We start from the raw sequence: 14,280 nt of genomic DNA, 5'->3' as shown, positions 1-14,280 counted from the left end.
ATCGGCCATACATTGCGGAATAAGAAAAGGACTTGAGAACTGTGCCATGCATTCCCAAATGAACATACATTAAAAAAAAAAAAAAAATCCCCTGATGTCACGGGAAAAAAAAGTGAGGTGCAAATACCTAGATATACTTAAAAAAAAAAAAAAAAAATCAGACACCAGCATCAACAACCTTAAACAATGCTAGTGTTACCAGGTCTCGTTTAAAACTTTAAAACCTCTTGTGATCTACAATGGCTACTCGTGTAGAATGATGAAAGAGCAAATTTTTAATGAATTTTTTTGTAACAAATTCTTAAATGCAAATACACCATCCAATTTCCTCCCTGTCCATTATATTTGCTCTAACTAACTAACTAACTCTATGGCCTATGGAACCCGGAGGTTCAGTGCCGCGTTCACAGAAGCTCTCCACTGACTTCTATCCTTAGCTAATTGGATCCAGTTTCTACTTTGTATTCCTATCTCTGCGAGATCCATCTTAATATTATCCTCCCATCTGCGCCTAGGTCTTCCTAATGGTCGTTTTCCTATGGGTCTACCAGTCAAGACTTTGAAAGCGTTTCTACTTTCTTCCATTCTAGCTACATGACCTGCCCACCTAAGCCTCCTAGACTTGACGACCCTAACAATGTTGGGTAAACCGTATAAACTATGTAGTTCCTCGTTATGAAGCTTCCGCCATTCCCCATTCTCGTTCCTCTTGGGTCCGAATATTCTTCTCAGGATCCTGTTCTCAAATACTTTCAGTCTATGTTCTTCCCTCAGAGTAAGCGACCATGTTTCGCAACCATACAGAACAACAGGCATGATTATCGTTTTATATATTTTAAGCTTCAAATTCCTCGACAGAATTCGCGACCTCATACCTACCTCTCTTCCAGGGGTTGAGTCACTTTCTCTCCCACCTGAAAAAGCAAGTCCTCACAATAAAGCTCGATTTTTATTTTTTCAAACTAATTTTGATGACAAAAAAAAAAAAAAAAAGTATTCCTGATTTGTCGCTGAAAGTTTAATTAAGTTGTAGGGTTGCTTTAGGCATTAGGAGAGTAAAATTGAACTATTCCACAACCAAAAGACAGGATAGTTTTGCTTGGTAAAGTTAACATTATATTTTTAATTTGGAAACAACTAATGATAGTAAGACATAGGAAGTTTTGTCTTCATGGTTTAGATTCTTACTGATACTTATCAATTTAATAAACTCTCCATAAAAATGATTCCAAATAAATATGACGTTGGACCATATTTTGCTCCCAGTGATCTGACATGAAATGAATGGAGTCATAGACGTCGTAAATGGTAGGTGGAATATTACCGTCAGTTGGGAGGCGTTATCATCTGGGGTGACTTTGGCACGCCACCAAAAAAGCATTCAACCATTTCTACTCCCAAACACAGCATAATTTTTGAACTTTCTGAGTCTAAGTGCAAAAATGATGCTGTGTTTGGGAGCAAAAACATTTTAATACCTATTTTGGCAAATATGCCAAGGCCACTCCAACTGACGGTACACATTGTAAATGGTAGCAAGTAGAATATTACATCACTCCGTGAGCAATACATCACTCATTACCGTGTGAGAGCAGAGGCAGATAGTCTTATCAAATCACACTCGATTAACCTATTTCTGTGATGCATTTGAAGATGATCTGGTTCGTAATCCCACATCGCAGATTAATATCCATGGGATATCAAGCATTGGAGATCAATGAGGTATTTGCTTCAGATTCTTTAAAGAAGATTCGAAATACGTAACTTGCTAGTTTTAACCTTACTCTGCTGCTGTCTGCCATTTCTTCCGACCTTACAGCCTCATTTCCTTTCTAGAATAGAAAGGTTTCGTTGTGTTACTACACACACACTTAAGAAACCACTTCTTAATATGTTATCAACGCTAAACGGTCACGTGAACACTACACACAGAAACAACGCATTTTCTTTTATGTTCGTGTTGACATTTTAGATTATACCGAATTGTTCTTTCTTTAAATACATGGTCCTAATGATATGCTAGGTCGATAACTCGTGCTATAAGTAGTTCGCAGTCAAATTTTTCATTAGCAACGCAAAGTTTACGAACTATTAGCGGAATCTAGACGAAATTTGGTAGGTAAATAATCCGTTGTCTAAGGAATAAAGATCTTTATATATGGTGACCGAGTTCAGCCAGAGTGTTTCGACTAGGAGGTACTTCAGTTTTCGGTAAGTACTGGTCGGATTTGAACGACATTTGGTGGGCAAGCCAGGAACATACTAATATTGCCTTGTATCATCATCATCATCATAGATATTCTATCATTATTGGCTGGTCACTTGACGCAACTGAGAAGCTTCCGTGCTTCACGGTCTTCCACTAATCTTTTCATCTTCACGTACGAGTTTTCTGTTTTGATACCCTCCATCAATTGTAGCCTGTCTCCATCTTTCTGCCATCATACCTTCTATTACGTCTCTTGTAGTAAAGTTCCTTCTTAACCAATGTCCCCAACCAGTTTCTCTTCTCAATAATATCTAAAACCTCTTTTCACCCCGACCATCTCCAACATTTATTTTCATTCCATGTTCTTCACTGCCCTTCCTTAAGTTTTCTAACATTTTTTTTTTCAGATTCCGTCACAAGTGCCATATCATCTACAAACCGTATACACCTAACAGGGCTCATAGCGAATCACTTTTTTTTTAAAACTAAAAGTTACTTTTTTTCTTCAAATTTGTCACTAAAAGTTACTTTCTTGGGAAGTAAAGTGACTTTTTCGTGCGATTTATGTTTTGCATTGGCAGTTTTCTAAGAAAAATATTATAAAAATAAATGGAAAAAGGCAGAAACATTTTACACATTACTCTTTTGAAAACATCAGTACCTGCTGCCACATGTGAAACAGTCAGCTTTATTCTCACTTCAGCTTTTATTCTTTCTAAAGCACAGTAGATGGTTGGTGGATGCTTAAGCTCGCAAGGTGCGGTTGAGAACCCTTCTGTCTTCTATCATAATAGTGTTTTAGTTTTCTCTCGTAATAGTTAACGCTCCGCTCAACGTTGTGTGTTTGTGTGGTTCATCATGTTCGTCTTGTGTTATGCTTCTTGTATGTTCTTTGAATGCTCTCAATGCTAAGTTAAATATAATGTCTGGGATGAAGAAATTCGGAAACAGGCCAGAACTGGTTCCACTTACTTAGAAGCTTCTTACATCTGTTAAGTCTGCTTACCGTAACTACAAAGCAGGGTTGGCAAAAACCATGGTTTTTATTGAAAAAAACTTTTTTTTGTTTAAACCAGGTTTTTTTGTTTAAATAATTTACTTTATGTATTTATATTAGATATGAACAGAAATGAGTTTGTTTCGACTTGGTGTTGTTTATACAACACCAAGGTTATGCTGGAAGGGGTCACATAAGCTTAAAGCGGAATCCAAACCACTTCTCGACTTACATCCAAGAGAAATTGTCCATTTGGACGCGGAACCGGGACTAATTGGTCACAAATACGATTTCCGACTCACTCACAAAGGACTCCTGATAAAAATACGTTGTACTGATCTTTACATAGGCCTACTTGTTAATATAATTGTCGAGTCATTTCAGAAGGACAAAAAGATAAACAGTTACACAAGTAAAAACATTATACCACAATTATATATAAATCGAGAAACTCCCGCCTTAGCCATTGGGAAAATCCTGTTATTACTTTAAATGTATTTGTATGTAAAATTTTAAGGTCAATGTATCATAATCACTACGCCAGAACTGAGGTATTAAATTACAAATTTGGCATGTAGATACCACTCAATAAAATTAGTCAAATCCAAGTTGATGTTGGAAGCTACGAAGGCAATTCATAAATTTTGCCAATTTCTATCAATATATTTAAACAACCTCACTTCTTTATAAAACAACAGGCATTGATTCAATAGAAATATATAATTTGGTTTCATTTCGTATGTTAAGGCTTAACATTCTTGTGAAATACCAAGGTTACCACGGAGAAGACTTTCGCTTAAAGGTACAGCACGAATCGCTACTTGGTTTACACTTGAAAGATGGGTTGTGGTTCGATCGATAATTGAATATGGGACCCTTTGATTAAAAGGTGAAAAGTAGATAAACGTAATGCGGATGGTTTGATATGTGGAAACGTCACCATGAAGTTCACACGATTTAAATCATTTTTTTCGTTTTTTTGGTTTAAACCAGTTTAAAAAAAAAAAAAACAGCTGGTTTAAACCAGCCAACTCTGCTACAAAGCATACTTAGAAAGCCTAAGAAAGGAAGCTCAAAGAAGAAAAGATGAAACAAAACAACAAACAAAGAGAGAGGTGATGGAGAAATTGACAAAGGAAAAAGGGGCATGATCAGATTTTGGTCACTTTTTCGTGTGCTTTTGGTCACTTCTCAACTATTTACAAGAAACCAGACCGCTATGAGCCCTGACCTAATCATTCTACCTATTATCGAGATGCCGTCTTGATTATATAGTTGTTTTTCATTATCTCGTTGAGATAGATATTAAATAATGTAAGAGAGAAAGACAACATCCCTGTCAAACTCTGTTCCAATTTCACTCTCCTCTGTCATTTCCTCCTCTATTCTAAGACTGACTTGTTGATTCATATATAAGTTTCTTATGAGTCTTCGATCTTTCCACTCAACCCAACCTTTAGAACTCCCAACAATTCCTAATTCACGCGGTCAAAAGCCTTCTCTAGATCGATAAGTACCACATACACCTCTTTTCTATAAACCTATCGCCGATCACCCTGAATCCAATTGCATCTCGTGTGCTCTTACCTCTCCTAAACCTGAACTGTTCCTCATTTACCTTTTCATTTATTCTTCCATACAACCTTGAGGTTCTTCGTGGCTAAGCGATTAGCGTACGCGCCTTGGGCGTGGAAGACCCGGGTTCGATTTCCGGCGGGAGCTCATGTAGTTCGAATTCCACGTTAATCAGAGGTCCCGTCTCATAGCCTCACTGCTAAAACAGACGTTAACCTCAAAGCAAATAAAATAATAATAATAATAATAATAATAATAATAATAATAATAATAAACCTATTCACTTCATTATTCGAAGCAAAATTTTGCCTGCATGCGATATGAGACTAATAGTTCTATAATCCTCACATCTCTCTAGGTTCGATTTCCTATCCATTGGTATCATGATCGCCTTAAGGAAGGTTTTTTTTTCCCCACTCTTCTGTTTCGTACATTTCATTGCAAAGTCGGGACAATTCTTCCCTGCTTTTGTCTTCCATATTCTTAATGAATTCTGTTGTTATCTATTCCGGTTGTCTTTCCATTCCTAATCTCGGACATAACTTTCTCAAAGTCACCTCGGAAAATACTAAACCCTTGATCATCCTTGTTTTTCATTTCCTACTTCAACATCTAGGCCAAACGGTCCATCCCCACTCTCATATACATATTCTTTCCATCTTCCTAAGATTTCACTTCTCTCGCTGACTAACTTCCCCATTTGTATTTTCTACCGCCATCGTAATACCCTCTTGTTTTCTCCGAAGTTCCATGGATTTCACCTCGTACATTTCCTCATATTTCGCAACTTTTTTTTTTTTCTAATTCTTCTATGCTTTTTCTTTTGTAAAACTCTTCCCTTTATTTGTTTCTCTTCGTAACTCGTTGTCTAACTTTCTGTATACATCTGTCTGCCCTCTTATGTATTAACCTGTTTCCACGTCTTTTCCCTCATTTTCTGCAAAATCTGTTCTGTAACCCATGGTTTCTTAGCTGTTTTGTGTTTGCAATAACGTACTACTTCTGCAGCCTACTGTATGCAGTTTACTATCATCCCACCTGCACCTATCCTTTCCTCGTTTGAATATTTTTCTTCGATTTTTTTCAACGAAAAGATCTCTTACATTCTCGTTTTTCAAGTTTTCAGTATTCAACACCTTGTTGCCTACTTTTCTTCTGCCTACATTTGTCAGTTTTCGATAATTTTTTCTATGTTCTCATAATATTCCTCTACTTTTTCAATTGTATGCGAAGTCGTTATTGCGTATGTCTGTATCAGCACTAGATCTCCGTTTTTCCTTTAAGTGTTAACACCATAACTAACACTATCATCAACAAATTCTACTTTCATTACCTACACTTTTAATAGCGCTTATCAAGAGTTATTCCTACACCATTATGACTACCCTTTTCATTATATGAATAAAATATAATCCGTCTTATGCAAAGTCGTTTTGACGCGGGATTAGCGTCATATTAAAGGCCTGACTACTGTAGGAAACATGTTACTCGAACTCTTTAGTATGGCACTAATCACGCGCCAGAACGACTTTGCATTAGACCACATATATCTTCCGCTGTTCAACGTCCCATTAGCATAGCTTCCCATCTAACTTCACAAATTTCTACCAAATCTCGATTATTTTGTTTCATTTCTTTAAGATTTTCTATTTTCTCTCCCTGTAACGGTACCTTATTTCTCGGTTACTACTGGCCGAATCTCAACCATTAGCCCATTCCCTAAGGAATAAAGATCACTATATTTGGTGGCCGATCTCTGCCAGGAACAGGCTCTGACCGATTTGTATGTGGTACTTAATCACATGCGGTAGGCAAGTAGGGTATCATCTAAGACCGGCTGCTAATTGACAGCAGGGCAGCCGATCCAAGCCGAGGAGCAGTAGGGGAAAGTGGGGGAATACCACGCAACGAGGGAATATCAGGCACCCTATTTTCTCAGTTGTAATGCTTCGAAACTGATTCAGATTAGTGCTACTATCTAGTTTAGACTATGAAAGACATATTGCATGAGCGAGGCGCCAGTTGCTGCTAGGTGTGGTTCATGGCATGGCGAAATGTTGTTTTGCTGCAATTTTTTCTAATTTACTTCGTTTGCAGATTTAGACGTATGTATTGAAATACTTAGTTGAATTTTGATATTGTGTATACAGTGTTTTAGCGTAATGTGTTAGTAGTATGTTCATGCTAAATCTGTTTATATGAAACGACGTGAAACTTCTGAAGGTTCATTTTTTCTTTCTCGGCTTGGAATGGGGTAATTGCACGCATGTCGTCCATTATGTGTGGTATTGCCCCTTCACGAAGCAGTTATCAAAAAAGTTTATGCAGCGTTTCTTTTCCTTTTTTTATGTATATTGCAGATGCCATTACACTATATTAGGCAAAGAAGTGCAAATCGACATTGGAACAGCTACCAAACGCCATAGGAGAATTAATGGCGGAAGAAAAATTAGAGAAGTAGCAAATGATTTTGGGATACATGAGGCTACATTAAGAACAAAAGTGAAAGTTGGGACTGTCCAAGAAAATGGGAAGAAAAGCTGTATTGAGCTCTACACAAAAAGCGGAACTTGCTGGTCACGCTTATATTTAGCCAAGTTGTTTTACGGAATGTCTCCAATTGAACTACGCAGAATAGCTTATGTATACGCAGAAGCTAATAATATCAAACACAATTTGAATAAAGAAAGTCAACTTGCTGGGAATAATTGGTTGGAATTGTTTCTTAAAGAAAAATTCCACGATACGGTGAAGGGAATCTGAAGCAATTAGTATTTACAGGGTCGATGAATTCAATGAAGAAAAGGTGAAAGGGTATTTTAAGAACCTGACAGAAGTTACCGAAAAATATCATTTTTGCGAAGATTATATCTTTAACGTTGACGAAACAGGTATATTCACAGTATAGACACCAAGGTGTATTTTGGATCCAAAGGGAGTGAAACAGCTCTGAGCACTAATATCATGAGAAAGGGGTAAAACCGTTGCAAAGCTGCCAGGTCTTATATAAACCCTATGTTTATCTACCCAAGAAAACGCATGTCCCCTCAGCTGCAGAAAGGAGAACCTACTGGATCTATATATTCGTGGGTGAAACAATGAATCTAGTGGCTGCAACATTTTGCTCTTATTGTGAAATCGATAACAAATGATCCAGTCCTACTTATTTTGGATCACATGAGCCATATTTCATTAGAAATTTGCAATTTTTGTAAGGAGAAAGGAATTGTTATGGTTACAATACCACCGCATATGTCACTTAAACTTCAGCCGTTAGCCCTCACCTTTTTTGGTCCCCCAAAAACATATTTCAACCAAGAATGCACACTGTTTGCGAAGCGCTACGTTAATGAAAAATTTATGCATATGACTTAGCCGATATCTTTAATAGAGCTTATCTGAAAACAGCAAATATGGACAAAGCTGTTAATTTATTTTAAACAAGCGGGTATTTGTCCTTTGGAGCTGGACACTTTTAGAAAAGAAGACTTTGAAACTGCTCAGCAATTCCAGGCTGTAGAACTCTAAGAAAGAGAGATTTCTGAAGAAGTGAATTTCCAATTGCTTTCCGATGCTCAAACTATTATAGGCCTACACCAAAATTAACAACCATCTTCGACGCAAATAGGGCTAAATCAAGAAAAACATCAACTACCCGGAACATCATCACAGTAGTTACCATTGCTTGTCCAACCGTCTTCTTTACAAAATGAGGCTGTGAAAGTCACAGATTTCTCCTATCTCCAGGTCTGCCAAGTCAACTCCTCGAAATAACAAAAAGCGTTCAGAAATCTTAACTTCTACTCCAACCAAACGAATATTGAAAGATACTGAATTCAGGAAGAGCACTAAGCGAAGAAAGCACCAAGAAAGCAAAGTTGAGAAGAAAACTCGAAAATCCGATGTTGGTGGAAAACGTGACGACAACCTGAGGGAACAAACTAGAAGTTGACCTAAACGTACAGTCAACAAAAGACTGAAGTTTTTGAAAAGTAATTCTGATGCTTCACGTTAAGGGATTTGCGCTAGTAATTAATGCGTGCCAATACCCGATGAAATACTTGTAATTACCCGATGTGGTGGGGAATACCACACGTTTCTCGTTTTCCACAAAGTTTATTTTTAGAGAACCTATGAAAATCAAGGAGCGCTACCAACGACCGAATATGAAACTAGAATGATTAAGTTACAACATATATTTTCCTCATGTTAATTTGTTTGATTTGTAGTGAGATATTGAAAAATGTACCTTAAGTACGTGGTATTCCCCCACTTTCCCCTATACTCAGGAAACTGCAAACAATGGATTTAAGCCTCATATCGCATATTGAAGCTAGAGCGGGCGTAATATAGAGAAGGACCCTCACATGGAGTGTTACAGCTGTTCTGTGATTTAGTTCCAGCAAAGAAAAGCGCTGTGAGAGACAGAGAGAGAGAGAGAGAGAGAAATGGAAAAGTTGATTAAAGTTATGAGAGTACATCCAGTGCTTTGTGATACTAGTCATGAATATTAAATGAGAACCAAGTTAAAGGATTAATTTTACAGACTAAAATGGCAGTTGAGTTGGATTATGTTAATGGTAAGTTCAATTCAGCCTTCTCAGTGGACCAATTGAAAACCATGCTGGAAATAAAGATAATTCGGTGGATTCTAAAGGATCTCATTATTTCTTGCTATCGATCAGACACATCGTAGAGGGAAGGAGAGGGCAGTTGCTTTCCTTTTGCCAAATAATCACATGAGAGCTAGGTAAAAATTAAAAAGAAATACAGTTTACGTGATTTAGACTTACATATCTATTGAAGTCACTATAAATGCGTAACAATAAAGAAGTGTGATAAATCGATCTCAACAGTGAAGTATTCTGTGTGGTGCAATGTAAAATAGTATATTCTACAGTAAACTAAATTAGAGAAACGAAAAGTAAACAACAAAAATATTATTCTTTCATCATTCCTCGTAAAAATCATACTCTATTTTAACAAAACTATCTCGTGACCACTGGCGCAAATCCAGGGGAGATGAGGGAACATGTCCCCTCCAATCTTGGAACTAGCGGGAACTGTCCCCCAATAATCCAATATGTGTTTTTTGAGGCGGGAGAAAAATGTGATTTGTGTCCGGTTAGTAGTATAGCGTGCACATCTCACGAACTTGTTCCGAATTTCTCACGAAAATGGGCCTAAAATCCGCCATTTTGTACCAAAATTTACCCATGTTCCCAAAATCTCACGAAAATGGGGCTAAAATCCGCCATTTTCTACCAAAATTTACCCATGTTCCCAAAATCTCACGAAAATGAATGCAAATTTCCTTCATTCTGGTAACAATTGATTAACAGTACGAATTTCTCACGAAAATGGGTGTAAATTTCCTCTGATTTATTTTATTATATATTTTAATACAATTTTATGTTAATTTATACAATTTATGCTGATTACTTACCGTTTTTCCCCAAGCCTTTAAGAAACTTGTTTCTTCCTTCCTTATTCATCCCTCAAGTGGTGAAAATACCTAAAGGAACTTCAGAACATGTCCACACAGGTCTTTTTTCGTTAATCTTGAACACAGTTGGTCTTAGTATTCAAGAAACTAATTCTAAAGAAAGAATGGGATGTCGTAAGGTGAGGTAACCACAGGGGAAAGGGCACAGGAGGAGGGAAAATGGAGTAGGGATATCGGGATATGTCCACATACCATCGACGCAGGGGGTCCTTTGTTTAATGAATAGCAAAGGCTTGTATATGTAACAGATGGTCTTATGTAACTGTCACGTATTTTCATCATTGTGTCAATTAGAGAAATAAGAAACTGTCACTTAAACGTGACATATAGATGTCGGACAATACTTTAACTGTTGGAAACCAGAAAAGAGTGTTTTAAACGTGTCAAATAACTTTTAGAAACATGGGAAAATGTCGATAAAGAACAAATGTTAAAAGACATTGACTGTTTAAGATCGAGGGCGCGGGAGGGAGAGAATTTTTTGATGGAGAAGAGTAAAGAAAGAAACATAGACACCTGCTTGTATGTGTGTGTTTCAGGGTTATGGATGGGCGAAGTGTACTGTCCTTTGGAGTAAAAGACATTGACTGTTTAAGATCGATGGCGTAGGAGGGAGAGAGCCCTTTGATATGTACTAAAGAAAGAAACATAGACACAGCTGTGCTGTAATTTTGGGTGGCCCACGGTGATGGATGGGGGCGAAGTGTACTGTCCTGGGAGTAAAAGACGTTGTTTAATTGGGGCTGTGACTTTTACCGCATGGAGACTGAAAATATGTGAAAAAAAGAAATAGGAATCATTATTTTGAGGACAGAAATTTTAAGAAAGAGATAGTTAAATGTGACATGTTACTTTTAAAAGTTAATGTATTGCTCCCCATACTGAGAGACCGCACGTAGGATTGCATGAGGGAACTGTGTTGTTATTTTGAGCAAAGGACCAGTTTAAATTAGCGTTTGCCTTGTTACGCATTTTGTTAAGACCTTGCCACATACGTAGAGGGGAGAGAAAGGGTGGCCCTTCCTACCTGAGTTCCAAAGAGGAAAAAGAGTGAATGAATTGTGTACGTAAGGGAACTTTCCCTTTTGTGCTTTTTTGGAAGAAGTTTTCAAACAAGATTTTTAAGATATTTCCGCATAAATGATTTTATCCTTTTAAAAACTAGATTATTAAATTAATTATTTATGAATATTAATGAGATGATAATGAATATTAATGAGATGCTAAAGAATGGGTTACAAAGAATGATTTTTAGTGTTTTTCGTATATTTAGAGGTATGTTGCGGATATATGTAATATAGAGCACTACATATTGTACATAAATGTATGAGATAATGTGGGAGGAAATGGCGCAACTGTAAGAAACGTATTTTATGTATTGATATTGTATTTTTAGTAGCTGATATGTTATTTTAGCATAGAATATCATGTTTTGGATACTGTATGGGTCTAATGGTGTACGAAGCTTAGATGAATAAGAAATTGCATGTATATATGATTAGTTTGTAAGTGGGTACATGTATGTGTAGCTGATATGAGATTTTAGCATAGAATATCATCTTTTGGATACTGTATGGGTCTAATGGTGTACGAAGCTTAGGCGAATAAGAAATTGCATGTATATGTGATTAGTTTGTAAGTGGGTACATGTATGTATGTATGTATATTGGTTTTGATATCGGGACAGGAATATATGTATCATATTGTAGACATATTATGTGTTGTTTTCATGTAAGTTTTTAAACATGTGTTGTTGGTTGCGTAGCTTTAGGGGCTATAATATGGGGGATGCAAACACCTGAAGTGTTTCTATTGTATTAATATTGGATTGTAGCCTTATTTTATCGTATTGTAGAGTTGTATATCTTGTTTTGGTGATATGCTAGATGAATGCAAATGCCTGAACTAATTGTATTATATTAATATTGGATTATAATGTAGGCTTATATTTTGAATCCGTATGTATATAAGTGTTTTAGATTACCTTGAATACCATGTTAGAATGTATATATTATGATTTTTTACGTACGCAGATACTTGTAAGACATGTTCTAGTGGTATTTTAACCACATAGGATTTCACTGTGTTATAAGCCATTTACATATAGATATATTTTCACTACAGTATTCTAATGCCATATATTCATACTTTTACTTACTTCTAAGATGCTTGTTCACCTTGTAGAAGACATTATGACATCAACATGGTTTCCAACTTAGGGTCATTTATTGTAGGAACATAAAATATGATAAATACGCATAAATAACCTTATATGAAGCATACGTATTCTTCCTTTATCTTATATAGAATACAGATACTTCGTATTATATGAATATTTGTTTGGAGAAATAAAACATAATATTGTAAATTGTAACGCTTTATTATATTTATATAGTCTACAATATTGTATTTTCCAATATTGGCATATTTATATACATATATAGATATATTTAGATAAGATATTTACTATACTTAGAATATTCTTAATAACTTATTGACATATTTACATTATATATACGTAGAAGTACCAACTAATAGGTTTTGTGAAAAACTTATGGACATATTTGTTGATATTATGACTATGTTATGACATCTTGATACCTTTAGGCAGTCTACTATTTACATATACACAGAATACCAATCATTTAACACACTTAATACTTTGATAACCATATGGCAATGTTCTATAGTCAGTAATACTGTTATGATTTAATCGTCGTCTTTTATTTTGAACTTTCTGATGTGTTTTAGTTTCAGACTTGGATATGATGACAAACCCAGGCTTACGAACAATTCTTCCTGGATTGTGTAACTGTTTTTTGTCAGCTTTATCCCGAACTAGTTGATAAAAATGATCAAAGTTAATTTCTTGTCGTGTACGATGATTTAAAGTTATTCCTCTAATTTTAAATACATAATCTACTTTTCCTGTTTGAACTTCTTTCATTCTATAGGCATAATTTTTTGGCCCTAAGCCTATAAATGCATCAATTTCCCAGCCATCAGGAACTTCATTAGTTAACTGACCTAAATAGGAACCCAAAGAAAGTGGAGGCTTTTCATTACGTTGCTGCACAAACATAATACTATCAGTGTCGCAGTACAATACACGATCAGGATCTATAGCTGTTACTAATTCGTAAAGTTTTAGACGCGCCCAGGAGGTGATGAAGGCTGCAAGGACAACATTGGAAAATTTCCATGGCTTGTTTTTGTTTTCAATGTTTTTATATGATACAATGAGATGTCGCTCTCCAATAGGCAATACAGTTTGTACCTCATATTGTGGTGCCCATAGATAACTTAAAAATTTTTCTGGAGTATCTACAATTACAGATTGAGATAAATCTGTTCTTTGTCCCCATTTCCCATACAACGAATTGAGAAATATTTTGGAAATATATCTTAGACCAGGATTTGATTCAATGTTATTTTCCGTTAACTGAATGCATTCATGTTCATAATAGTCTGCAATATATTTTTCTTGATCTTGTTTAGTTTTGCACCAACTAGGAAATCCTGAAGACTCCTGTTTCATTTTTAAGAAGGAATTGACATAATCTTTAAACAGATTATTTTCTGATCCGGATAATTTGAATTCCCAAATTTCGATAATTTGTAGAATTTTGTATCCGAGATCTAAAGCTACATGAAGTTCAGGAGTACAGTATGTACCAGTAAGGACACGCTCGGCATCATTATGGATGCAATTGTTGTCACTTTGTTCCATACACGTACGACATAACCCAAACAAAAGGCGTTCATTACATGTATATGGTAAAATTGGAAAATATAAGTCTTTCGGAGGTAAGATACTACATTTGACTAATCCATGAATACTTTGCACTTGTGGAAAGTCAGGCCCCTTGTATATTATAGGTTTACCTATAGGCAATGGCTTACGTGCCATTACCCACGGGTAAAGACTGGTAACATCATAATATGACACAAACTCTTCGCTGGTACATTCGTACAAGGCATTAAAACATTCTG

Source organism: Thermobia domestica, chromosome 3 (genome assembly GCF_964235325.1).
Source record: "Thermobia domestica chromosome 3, izTheDome1.hap1.1, whole genome shotgun sequence".
In the NCBI taxonomy this organism is placed as follows: domain Eukaryota; kingdom Metazoa; phylum Arthropoda; class Insecta; order Zygentoma; family Lepismatidae; genus Thermobia; species Thermobia domestica.
The sequence above is the reverse complement of the archived record's forward strand: the minus strand, read 5'-3'. Positions refer to the sequence as shown.